Here is a 12,562-nt window from a genome sequence, read left to right as displayed (position 1 = left end):
TAGGGTGCTCTTACACCAGTAGGGCCTCGAACTGTGATCCTTTGATTCTGTGGCAAAAAGATGAAAGTATTGTTTAAGCATTTTAGAGTTTACACATTGATTCAAAGTATCTGGATTTGTGACAACCACATTGTTTATCACAAACAGCAAAGATCCAAATTCTAAATATACATGTTTGTTTTAACTGCCTGAAATAAAAAAGTATGTGAAGCAGATCTGTTAAAATATATATATATATGACAAAGACTTGTATGCATCAGCCATTTTGCTGACAGAGTGAAAATGCATACCTTAAGCACCAGGCTCATTGGGAGACTCGCTGGGAGACTTGGAAGGAGGAAACCTTTTTGTAGTGGAATGTGGACAGGGAGTTTTGACTGCAGAGTGATAAGGAGAAGACAAATTTGGGCTGGCAAACTCATGCCCTCTTCTGGGCCTGACTAGATTTTGAAGGAGGCACACATTTGGTGTGGCTTGAAGAGCGGGCTTGAAGCTCTCAGGAGTGCCAGTTCCTTTGTAACATCTATCCTCTCTGCATGTAGAGAGTGATGGTAGGTTTCTGAAAATACAAATGTAATGTCAATCACTTGAGCTCATTTTAACACTTGCCTACAGAGTGAGCATGAATAAATAAATACAGCATTTCTGATCCCATGTTGAACACAAGACCAAAGTAAGGAGCACAAAAGCTTTAATGGCGGTTAGATTTAGAGCTACCTCCCCAATACACAAACACCTAGAGACCAACTTCAAACATACCTCAAGTTTGTGGATTTTTTGCAGGTGCTTGTCTAGTCTAATGTATTTAGCCTTGCAGAATTGAACTGGACAGGTGGTGGATGTAGGAGCATCAGGCCAGAGGCATCAGAAGCAGGCTACTGCTGTCTCAAAGTAAAGCTGTAGAAATTAAACAGATTATTTTAAAACAAAATAGGCATTTAAGCAAATTGTGCATCAGATGCAGGTACAAATGAAGCCTAGAAAAAAGAAAACAGGATACTTACTGTCAGTGAGAAAGTTTGGGTAAAAGAGCAGATTCAGTAACCTTTTCTGTGGACCTTGGGTGCTGGGCTACATCAGCATACACTTGACCACAAATGGGACACCTACAGGTATGTCCACCTGTTCGATCGATGCACCTTCGAGACAGCCGTAGCCTGCCACTCTGCTCCTGATGCCTCTGGCCCGATACTCCTACATCCACCACCTGTAAACATTATATTCACAAAAGAGAAACATGTTTAGAAATGCTGCATCACAACCATATTTTGGGGAATAGAGACTCATTAATGAGCTGTTAAAGGGTGCCAGTCTGCTCAAGATTTACAAAGATATCTGCATGAAAAACAGTGATGGTTTTAACCAAGTCCTACATATAAGCTTATTAAACAAACATTTACAACAACCAATAACACACTACCTGCACCCTACAGATATTAAGGCATGTCATTATTCTTTGTTTCTTACCTGCACACTGACAACTTCTCCCTCCACTCAAGAAATTCTTCCATCAAAAGACCTGCTATTTAAGTGCTTAAACTAATTAACAAGTCTGATCTGATTGGCTGCAGCTCCATTTATTGTTTACTTCAGTTCATCAAAGGAACACAATCTTATCCTTGGAATTTCACTGGATTGGGAGCTACTGAGATGTTTTAATGATTTTAATGTTTTGAAGTCTAAAGCTATTTCTTTAAAATTAATTCAATAAATTCATTATATAAAGTTAAAATGATCCTTGGTTTTGTTTTTCTTACACAACAGCAAAGGCCCTAAATATGACTCAAAGTTTCAGCAGTTCGTTGGGACCAACTTCTCAGTATATGATGGTTAAAAGACCCAACTTCTAGACTTAAGTCCCTTAACTATAAAAGTCAGAAAGTTAACAAGGCATGACCAGGTTCCCATGCACGTAAGCTGATGTATGTGTGGTAGCAAAATTAGGCATTGACAGGGAAACAACCAAAAAAGAGCGCAATCACTTTTAAAAACAATATCATATATTAAAGTTGCTGCATTAACAAAGCTTTTAGCTGGATCTCAGGAGTGGGCAGACCCTGACTACCCATTGCCCCACAGAAACCCTTGTCCTTTCAGGGGTGAGTGTAAAATTAGCTACAGAGAGAGATATGTAAAAAAAAAAAAAAGAGCACAACGCTGGAATGTTCAGAGCCAATGTTGATGATGCTGCATGTTTTCTGGTTTTGAAGCATAAAAATGTTCGGTGGTGGGAACTGAACCCCACAATTTGTCATCTACCAACTAAAAGTTAAAATACATACATCTAATCTAGCACACACAGCGCGAAGACAACCACTTCCAGTATGTGGAGACATTAAAGTCGAATTCTAATAAAAACAGAGCATTATCAAGGAATGAAGGGAGATAAGAAGGAATAAGGTGTTTCACTTCTGGGTAAACACAGTCCTTATCACTGGACCAGTGGGGAACCTCGGAGAGGATGAATAATGTGCTTTTGCAAAATGCTCTTTTCATAAATGTTCAATTAAACCATGACCAAAGTATGAGTGAATTTCTTATTCACTGGCTTTCATAGTTAAGGGACTTAAATCTAGAAGTTGGGTCTTTTAACCATCATATACTGAGAAGTTGGTCCCAACGAACTGCTGAAACTTGGAGTCATATTTAGGGCCTTTGCTGTTGTGTAAGAAAGACAAAACCAAGGATCATTTTAACTTTATATAATGAATTTATTGAATTAATTTTAAAGAAAAAGGTTTAGACTTTAAAACATTAAAATCATTAAAACATCTCAGTAGCTCCCAATCCAGTGAAATTCCAAGGATAAGATTGTGTTCCTTTGATGAACTGAACACAGTCAGGTGCAGTAAACAATAAATGGAGCTGCAGCCAATCAGAACAGACTTGTTGATTAGTTTAAGCACTTAAATAGCAGGTCTTTTGATGGAAGAATTTCTTGAGTGGAGGGAGAAGTTGTCAGTGTGCAGGTAAGAAACAAAGAATAATGACATGCCTTAATATCTGTAGGGTGCAGGTAGTGTGTTATTGGTTATTCAGAATTTTTGTTTAAGCTTATATGTAGGACTTGGTTAAAACCATCACTGTTTTTCATGCAGATATCTTTGTAAATCTTGAGCAGACTGGCACCCTTTAACAGCTTATTAATGAGTCTCTATTCCCCAAAATAGTCATTTGATGCAGCATTTCTAAACATGTTTCTCTTTTGTGAATATAATGTTTACAGGTGGTGGATGTAGGAGTATCGGGCCAGAGGCATCAGGAGCAGAGTGGCAGGCTACGGCTGTCTCGAAGGTGCATCGATCGAACAGGTGGATATACCTGTAGGTGTCCCATTTGTGGTCGGGTGCTGGGCTACATCAGCATACACTTAAGGTCCACAGAAAAGGTTACTGAATCTGCTCTTTTACCCAAACTTTCTCACTGACAGTAAGTATCCTGTTTTCTTTTTTCTAGGCTTCATTTGTACCTGCATCTGATGCACAATTTGCTTAAATGCCTATTTTGTTTTAAAATAATCTGTTTAATTTCTACAGCTTTACTTTGAGACAGCAGTAGCCTGCTTCTGATGCCTCTGGCCTGATGCTCCTACATCCACCACCTGTCCAGTTCAATTCTGCAAGGCTAAATACATTAGACTAGACAAGCACCTGCAAAAAAATCCACAAACTTGAGGTATGTTTGAAGTTGGTCTCTAGGTGTTTGTGTATTGGGAAGGTAGCTCTAAATCTAACCGCCATTAAAGCTTCTGTGCTCCTTACTTTGGTCTTGTGTTCAACATGGGATCAGAAATGCTGTATTAATTTATTTATGCTCACTCTGTAGGCAAGTGTTAAAATGTGCTCAAGTGATTGAAGAAACCAAGTGAAGAAACCTACATCACTCTCTACATGTAGAGAGGATAAATGTTACAAAGGAACTGGCATTAGAGAGCTTCAAACCTGCTTTTCAAGCCACACCACTGTGTGCCTCCTTCAAAATCTTCTAGTCAGGCCCAGAAGAGGGTGTGAGCTTGCCAGCCCAAATTGCTTTCTCCCTGTCACTCTGCAGTCAAGACCCTTTGTGCACATTTCACTCCAAAAAGGCCTCCCCCTAAGTCTCCCAATGAGCCTGGCACCTCAGGTATGCATTTTCATTTGTCAGCAAAATGGCCATAAAGCGAGCCACCCATATGATCCACTTCCAGGAATTCATGGCAGACCCGGTTCTTTTTCTTTCAAACCACGGTAGAGTCCGCATGTAAGTACTAAATTGTTGCATCTACAAGTAACCGCTAAATTGTGAAGACTGTCCTTGTCAAACGGAGTATGAGACGTGGCTTAATTTGTGTTCTTGACTTCAGTTTTGTTGCACACCTTCAGGAAAGGCAGTTAAAGCCAACAACCCAGAAACAGTATTTGCTGGATGTAGTTGCTTTCCTGAAATACATCTTGAACATTTCACCACCATCTGTCAGACTTGGGACTGAAGGGATCAATGCTCTCATGGAGTTGAAAGCTCGTCTAAGATATTGGGCGGGACGTAGTTGGACGCCAGCTGAAAGTGCGCCGATCAAAGTGTGGTAGGTTTGAGATACAAGCCTATACCTATATTGCTTAACACCACATTAATGAAGAAATGCATGTATAATGAATTGTGTTTATAATTTCAGATAGACTTGTTGATGCCGGAAAACACCATTTGTTCATTGAGGCGACTTCTGAAACTATTGCTGCAGCACTTGGTAGGGAGCTCTGCTCATTTATGTAATTGGAACAAATATCTTATAAAAGTGGTGTATCTATTCATAAATATCCAAGCAGGTGAATATAAAGGATGCCGATTTTTTACATTATAGGGACTTGCACATTGGGAAAGCAGCTGTACCCCTCAAAGTGGACGAGTATGCCTGGTTTGCATGCTACAACAAAATTCGAAGACGTGTTGATGGAGGCTCGGAGGCAACTACTTTTTTTCACAGTTCCTCTGGAGGTGTCCTTTTAAAACTTGGTCAATATTTCAAGAAGGCCTGGGAAGGTATCGATTTGGGAGATGCACCCACATTCAACATGCTGCGTTCTTCTGTTGCTACTTATGTGAGAATTTCTAATTTGTCTTTTTTTTTTTTTTTTTTTTTTTTTTTTTTATAGACAGGGGGGCACTGAAGGAGCTCACCATTCTTTGACTCTTTTTCTTAACATGTCACAAACAGGAGGGGGAGTTGGGGGTATTCATGGTTGCCAATCCAGTCCTGCAAAGAGGTGAGTTTCAATTGCAGTGGGTCATTTTAATATTGGTGGTAAATTTAGAGATATAGTCCATATTTCAGTTTAATCTAACCCTAACTATAACCACAAAACTGGGTGGTATTTTGACAGGGGAAGAAGACTAGACCAGCTCCACATCTCCAACTGCATCCAATTGTTCCAAAGAATCCAGTGACTCTAAAAACTCCCAAGGTATGTGAGTGAGGTGTCTGTATGAAAAAAGTAATAATTAAAACTGAAACTCAGAATTTGGATTTTTACCCTTGTTGGTGATAAACAATGTGGTTGTCACAAATCCAGGTACTTTGAATCAATGTGTGAACTGTAGAATGCTTAAACAATTCTTTCATCTTTCACCACAGAATCAAAGGATCGCAGTTCGAGTCCCTACTGGTGTAAGAGCACCCTAGTTTACTCCAGGTAAAAGTGTATTAGCAATAAGAACATGTATATTTTAAACTCCTTGTTTGCTTTATTTATTTTTCCCCTCTGATGCAGGAGACCTTTGATCTTCCAGGACACTTGCTATTCCTGGGCTTACAGTCAAATTTCATGGAACCAGTGAGGTGAAGAGGATATTCTATCAGCCAAGTCTCTTTGAAGCCACCTTACAAACATCTGGCAATTGCAGGTAACAGTAAACTTTACAAGTGAAGTTACATTTATTTTTTAACAGAGACCTCACGTTTGTCAATTGTAAATACTTTGGTTACACATGACCAATTTCTATCACTATCTTCTCAAAATGAAGGAGCCCTGGGTGAAGTGGGACGAGGAGAAGCAGAGATGCAAGAGGAGGTTTTGGAGAAAAAAGGCAACTGAAGATGAAGAAGCAGACTTGAAGGAGGAGTTTTTTTAAAAGAACAGGATGGAGAAGGTGGAGCAGGCAGAAATGGTGATTTGGCAGGCTCAATGTGTTCGTTTTATGAGGCCTATAATATGTCTTTTGTTGAATAAAAGTTCATATTGACACAACTGAGTTTTTGTTATTACTGATGTGTGGTAGAAAAGTATGCACTACACATATTTGGGATCACTTCCTACCTCCATGGTCATTCCTGATTGTTTCTACATTGTAAAGCTATGCCACAGGTGTCCAAAATACGCAATAATCTCCTTTGAACAGTTTCTGTTGATGTATCTGCTACCCATGATCTGTATTGGCATCATAATGGCTCTAATCCGAGGTGCTGTTAATGTGAGGTAACCCAATAAGGTATTGAGGTCGAGCTGACGACTCATTTCTAATCGCAATAACGTTTGCTGTGTAGCCGAGGACTAAGATCCTTGGTTTTGTCTTTCTTACACAACAGCAAAGGCCCTAAATATGACTCCATGTTTCAGCAGTTCGTTGAGACCAACTTCTCAGTATATGATGGTTAAAAGACCCAACTTCTAGACTTAAGTCCCTTAACTATAAAAGCCAGTGAATAAAAAGTTAACAGTGCATGATGGTCACTGTACATGTATGACTGAAGGTGTTCCGTAGGGATTATGCACTACACTGTGAGAACATGGTACACCCTTATTACAGGCCTGTACAGCAGGGTCAAAGGTTAACCTTGCACTGTTTCATGAATCATCCTTCAGCATTTTAACATACTGTATATCTTTGTAAAACAGACCTTTCAGAAAGAGCAGAATCTAATCATAATTCCACTACAATGAGCTCTTGTACAACGGTACATTTTACACACACTCAAAGGTCAAAGGTCAATCCTGCACTGGTATTCAGGCCTATTTTGTAGGAACTTTTAACATACTCTATGAACATTGTAAAGCATACTTCTCGAATAGAGCAGAATCCTTCATGTCATAATCCCAGTATAATGAGATCTTGTACAACAGTACATTTTACATAAAGCTATTCAAAGCCTGTAAATCTGGGTCAAAGGTCAAACATGCACTGGACGTTTGGGCCTATTTTGATGGAACAGAATGTATGACTAACTTGTGTTATACCACGATCTAATGGTGGCACTCTGAGCTTTCATTTGAGAAAAAGTTTATTCCTTTGTTTTATGAGGCCTCTACGGTCTTTTGTTGAATAAAAATTCATATTGACACAACTGAGTTTTTGTTATTACTGATGTGTTGTAGAAAAGTATGCACTACACTCAAGTTTGGGATCACATCCTACCTCCTTGATCATTCCTGATTGTTTCTACATTGTAAAGCCATGCCGCAGGTGTCCCAAATATGCAAAATTGTCCTTTGAACAGTTTCTGTTTAGATGTAACTGCTACCCATGTTCTGTATGCGCATCATAATGGCTCTAATCCCAGGTGCTGTTAATGTGAGGTAACCCAAGATTCGGCTTCTGGGATCACGGAGGTTCACTCGTATCACATTTTTCATTTTGGGGTCCCTGGGGGCCGAATCTGCCTACTTACGCTATCGTGGTTGCTCCCGTGTCTACACTGTCCACTCGGATTAACCGGATTTCACTTTGTGAAAAAATTTGAGAGTCGGAGAATTTGAGACCCTTCAGTGTAAATAACTCTTGGATTTGCCACGAGAATGGAGTTGAGACTCCAAATTTAACCAGAAGGCTCCCGGAGGCCATGGCATCTAGAATCCTGATTCTTAGACTCGTAGCACCTTCCTGAAACCAGTTCTCTTTTGGGGCTACGTAGGGGCCTGGTTAAATGGTTAAAGGGACTTTTACGGACATGTTGGGTTTTCCATACTGAGATGTTGAATTTTATACTGAGATGTTGGGTGTGACCCAGTATTAAATGTACAGTGAACTTTAAATTACAAGTAACGTGGTTTTTGTGTCTTCCGCAAGACGAGCTATAATTTTAAATCAATTTAGACTTGGATACCAAGCATTGTCTTTGTTTACGAGCACCAAGTATCATGTATCACGCATGCGCTTCTTGATTTGACACAGAGCATCACATTATCACAACTTAGGCAAACGTTTTTTCTCTCTCTTGCGCTGTAGGTAATCATCCACCCTGCTGGTTCTTAGTGCTCGTCTCTTACAGGTATAATCAACATCAGTATTGAGATACTGCGTCCGACCCAACATCTCGGTATATAACCACCTGAGCTCACTTTGGCATCTGCCACAGACCACAATAAACCTATTATATTGCCATTGTTAATTATTATTGTTTTCTGAGCTGAGGGAGCCATGTCTGTCTCCCTGGGCCATTACAACAATTGGGGCTACTCGGACGAACGAAGTTTGGCATTTTGTTAAAAATCCGAGCGCTCCTCCCACAATGGCCAGCTATCATTTGAGACCATCATCTCAGTACAGCAATGTTGATGGAACCGACTTCTCAATGCAAGACCCTTCAATGTAAGTAACTCTAGGATTTGCCACGAGAATGGAGTTAACACTCCAAATTTAACCAGAAGGCTCCCGGAGGCCATGGCATCTAGAATCCTGAATCCTACAGCGGTAGAAGCTTCCCGAAGCATTTATTTTTCCTTATTTTTTTAGGTAAAGTGCTGGTTAATTTGTTTTATTTTTGTGTATTTTTTTGGGGCTGTAGAACAAATAATTTGAAATTCCATTATTTCTTATGGGAAAATTTGCTTTGATTTATGAGTGTTTTGGAATACGAGCCCACCAGCTCATGAGTGCAGCTCGCGCAGGTCTGATCCAGGATCTCAATAGTGTGACATGTTGTGTTTTATACAAGGTGTTGGGTGTGACCCAGTATTAAGTGTACAGTAAGCTTCAGATTACGAGTAACGTGGTTTTTGTGTCTTCCGCAAGATGAGCAAATTTTTTAAATAAATTTAAACTTTGATAACGAGCATTGTCTTGGTTTACGAGCACCAAGTATCATGTATCACGCATGCGCTTCTTGATTTGACACAGAGCATCACATTATCACAATTTAGGCAAAAGTTTTTTCTCTCTCTTGCGCTGTAGGTAATCATCCACCCTGCTGGTTCTTAGTGCTCGTCTCTTACTGGTATAATCAACATCCGTATTGAGATACTGCGTCCGACCCAACATCTCGGTATAAAACCACCAGAGCTCACTTTGGGATCTGCCACAGGTCACAATAAACCTATTATATTGCCATTGTAAATCATTATTGTTTTTTGAGCTGGGGGAGCCATGTCTGTCTCCCTGGGCCATTACAACAATTGTGGCTACTCGGGCGATCGAAGTTTCGCATTTTGGTAAAAATCTGAGCGCCCCTCCCACAATGGCAAGCTATCATTTAAGACCATCATCTCAGTACAGCAATGTTGATGGGTCCGACTTCTCAATGCAAGACCCTTCAATGTAAGTAACTCTTGGATTTGCCACGAGAATGGAGTTGAGACTCCAAATTTAACCAGAAGGCTCCCGGAGGCCATGGCATCTAGAATCCTGAATCCTACACCGGTAGCACCTTCCCGAAGCCGGTTCTTTTCTGGGGCCGCGTAGGGGCCCGAAACCACCTGAGCTCACTTCGACATCTGCCACAGACCACGGTAAACCTATTAGATTGCCATTGTTAATCATTTTTGTTTTTGAAGCTAAGGGAGCCATGTCTGTCTCCCTGGGCCATTACAACATTTGTGGCTAAGCATGGACTACACGAACGAACTAAATTTCGCATTTTGGTAAAAATCCGAGCGCCCCTCCCCCGATGGCAAGCTATCATTTGAGACCATCATCTCAGTACAGCAATGTTGATGGGACCGACTTCTCCTTTTGAGACCCTTCAGTGTAAATAACTCTTGGATTTGCCACGAGAATAGAGTTGAGACTCCAAATTTAACCAGAAGGCTCCCGGAGGCCATGGCATCTAGAATCCTGAATCCTACACCAATAGCACCTTCCGGAAGCCAGTTTTTTTCTGGGGCAACGTAGGGGCTCGAAAACACCTGAGGTCACTTCGGCATCTGCCACAGACCACAGTAAACCTATTATATTGCCATTATAAAGCAATTTTATTTTTTAAGATAAAATTTGAGCATCAGGTCACCAGGGGGCCCCCGCTCATTTGAGACCAGGATCTCAGTACAGCAATGTTGATGGGACCGACCTCTCAATGCAAGACCCTTCAATGTAAGTAACTCCTGGATTTGCCACGAGAATGGAGTTGAGACTCCAAATTTAACCAGAAGGCTCCCGGAGGCCATGGCATCTAGAATCCTGAATCCTACACCGGTAGCACCTTCCCGAAGCCGGTTCTTTTCTGGGGCCGCGTAGGGGCCCGAAACCACCTGAGCTCACTTCGACATCTGCCACAGACCACGGTAAACCTATTAGATTGCCATTGTTAATCATTTTTGTTTTTGAAGCTAAGGGAGCCATGTCTGTCTCCCTGGGCCGTTACAACATTTGTGGCTAAGCATGGACTACTCGAACGAACTAAATTTCACATTTTGGTAAAAATCCGAGCGCCCCTCCCCCGATGGCAAGCTATCATTTGAGACCATCATCTCAGTACAGCAATGTTGATGGGACCGACTTCTCCTTTTGAGACCCTTCAGTGTAAATAACTCTCGGATTTGCCACGAGAATGGAGTTGAGACTCCAAATTTAACCAAAAGGCTCCCGGGGGCCATGGCATCTAGAATCCTGAATCCTACACCAATAGCACCTTCCATAAGCCAGTTCTTTTCTGGGGCCACGTAGGGGCCCGAAAACACCTGAGGTCACTTCGGCATCTGCCACAGAGCACAGTAAACCTATTATATTGCCACTATGAAACAATTGTATTTTTTAAGATAAAATTTGAGCATCAGGTCGCCGGGGGCCCCCGCTCATTTGAGACCAGGATCTCAGTACAGCAATATTGATGGGACCGACTTCTCAATGCAAGACCCTTCAGTGTAAGTAACTCTAGGATTTGCCACGAGAATGGAGTTAAGACTCCAAATTTAACCAGAAGGCTACCGGAGGCCATGGCATCTAGAATCCTGAATCCTACAGCGGTAGAAGCTTCCCGAAGCATTTATTTTTCCTTATTTTTTTTGATAAAGTGCTGGTTAATTTGTTTTTTTTTTCACTTTATATTTAATGTTAATTATTTTTGTTTATTTTTTTGGGGCTGTAGAACAAGTAATTTGAAATTGCATTATTTCTTATGGGAAAATTTGCTTTGATTTATGAGTGTTTTGGAATACGAGCCCACCAGCTCATGGGTGCAGCTCGCGCAGGTCTGATCCAGGATCTCAATAGTGTGACATGTTGTGTTTTATACTAAGATGTTGGGTGTGACCCAGTATTAAGTGTACAGTAAACTTCAGATTAGGAGTAACGTGGTTTTTGTGTCTTCCGCAAGACGAGCAAAATTTTTTAATAAATTTAAACATTGATAACGAGCATTGTCTTGGTTTACGAGCACCAAGTATCATGTATTACGCATGCGCTTCTTGATTTGACACAGAGCATCACGTGATCACAACTTAGCCAATGTTTTTTCTCTCTCTTGCGCTGTAGGTAATCATCCACCCTGCTGGTTCTTAGTGCTTGTCTCTTACTGGTATAATCAACATCCGTATTGAGATACTGCCTCCGACCCAACATCTCGGTATAAAACCACCTGAGCTCACTTTAGCATCTGCCACAGACCACAATAAACCTATTATATTTCCATTGTAAATCATTATTGTTTTTTGAGCTGGGGGAGCCATGTCTGTCTCCCTGGGCCATTACAACACTTGTGGCTACTCGAACGAACTAAATTTCGCATTTTGGTAAAAGTCCGAGCGCCCCTCCCCCGATGGCAAGCTATCATTTGAGACCATCATCTCAGTACAGCAATGTTGATGGGACCGACTTCTCAATGCAAGACCCTTCAATGTAAGTAACTCTTGGATTTGCCACGAGAATGGAGTTAAGACTCCAAATTTAACCAGAAGGCTCCCGGAGGCCATGGCATCTAGAATCCTGAATCCTACAGCGGTAGAATCTTCCCGAAGCATTTATTTTTCCTTATTTTTTTTAGGTAAAGTGCTGGTTAATTTGTTTTATTTTTACTTTATATTTAATGTTAATTATTTTTGTTTATTTTTTTGGGGCTGTAGAACAAGTAATTTGAAATTGCATTATTTCTTATGGGAAAATTTGCTTTGATTTATGAGTGTTTTGGAATACGAGCCCACCAGCTCATGGGTGCAGCTCGCGCAGGTCTGATCCAGGATCTCAATAGTGTGACATGTTCGCATTTTGTTAAAAATCCGAGCGCCCCCCCCACAATGGCAAGCTATCATTTAAGACCATCATCTCAGTACAGCATTGTTGATGGGTCCGACTTCTCAATGCGAGACCCTTCAATGTAAGTAACTCCTGGATTTGCCACGAGAATGGAGTTGAGACTCCAAATTTAACAAGAAGGCTCCCGGAG

At 40.9% G+C, this 12,562-nt stretch overlaps 2 long non-coding RNA genes across 3 annotated transcripts; one reads left to right on the top strand and one right to left on the bottom strand.

Moving 5' to 3' along the window:
* Positions 1-372: 372 nt before the first annotated feature.
* On the bottom strand, positions 373-1,201 carry LOC128517146 (uncharacterized). The gene is made up of 3 exons (XR_008356799.1): positions 1,005-1,201; positions 760-897; positions 373-559 (listed from the first exon to the last, which is right to left on the bottom strand). It is a non-coding gene; the product is annotated as an uncharacterized LOC128517146 (long non-coding RNA).
* A 4,198-nt stretch (positions 1,202-5,399) lies between these two features.
* LOC128517145 (uncharacterized) lies at positions 5,400-6,042 on the top strand. Of its 2 annotated transcripts, XR_008356798.1 has the most exons (4): positions 5,400-5,438; positions 5,609-5,666; positions 5,745-5,877; positions 5,998-6,042. It is a non-coding gene; the product is annotated as an uncharacterized LOC128517145 (long non-coding RNA). The 2 variants fall into 2 exon arrangements; XR_008356797.1 differs by lacking the exon at positions 5,400-5,438 and having other exon boundaries at positions 5,527-5,666.
* The last annotated feature ends 6,520 nt before the right edge of the window (positions 6,043-12,562 follow it).

This window comes from Clarias gariepinus, unplaced genomic scaffold, assembly GCF_024256425.1.
Source record: "Clarias gariepinus isolate MV-2021 ecotype Netherlands unplaced genomic scaffold, CGAR_prim_01v2 scaffold_36, whole genome shotgun sequence".
Lineage (NCBI taxonomy): Eukaryota > Metazoa > Chordata > Actinopteri > Siluriformes > Clariidae > Clarias > Clarias gariepinus.
The sequence above is the reverse complement of the archived record's forward strand: the minus strand, read 5'-3'. Positions and strand labels throughout refer to the sequence as shown.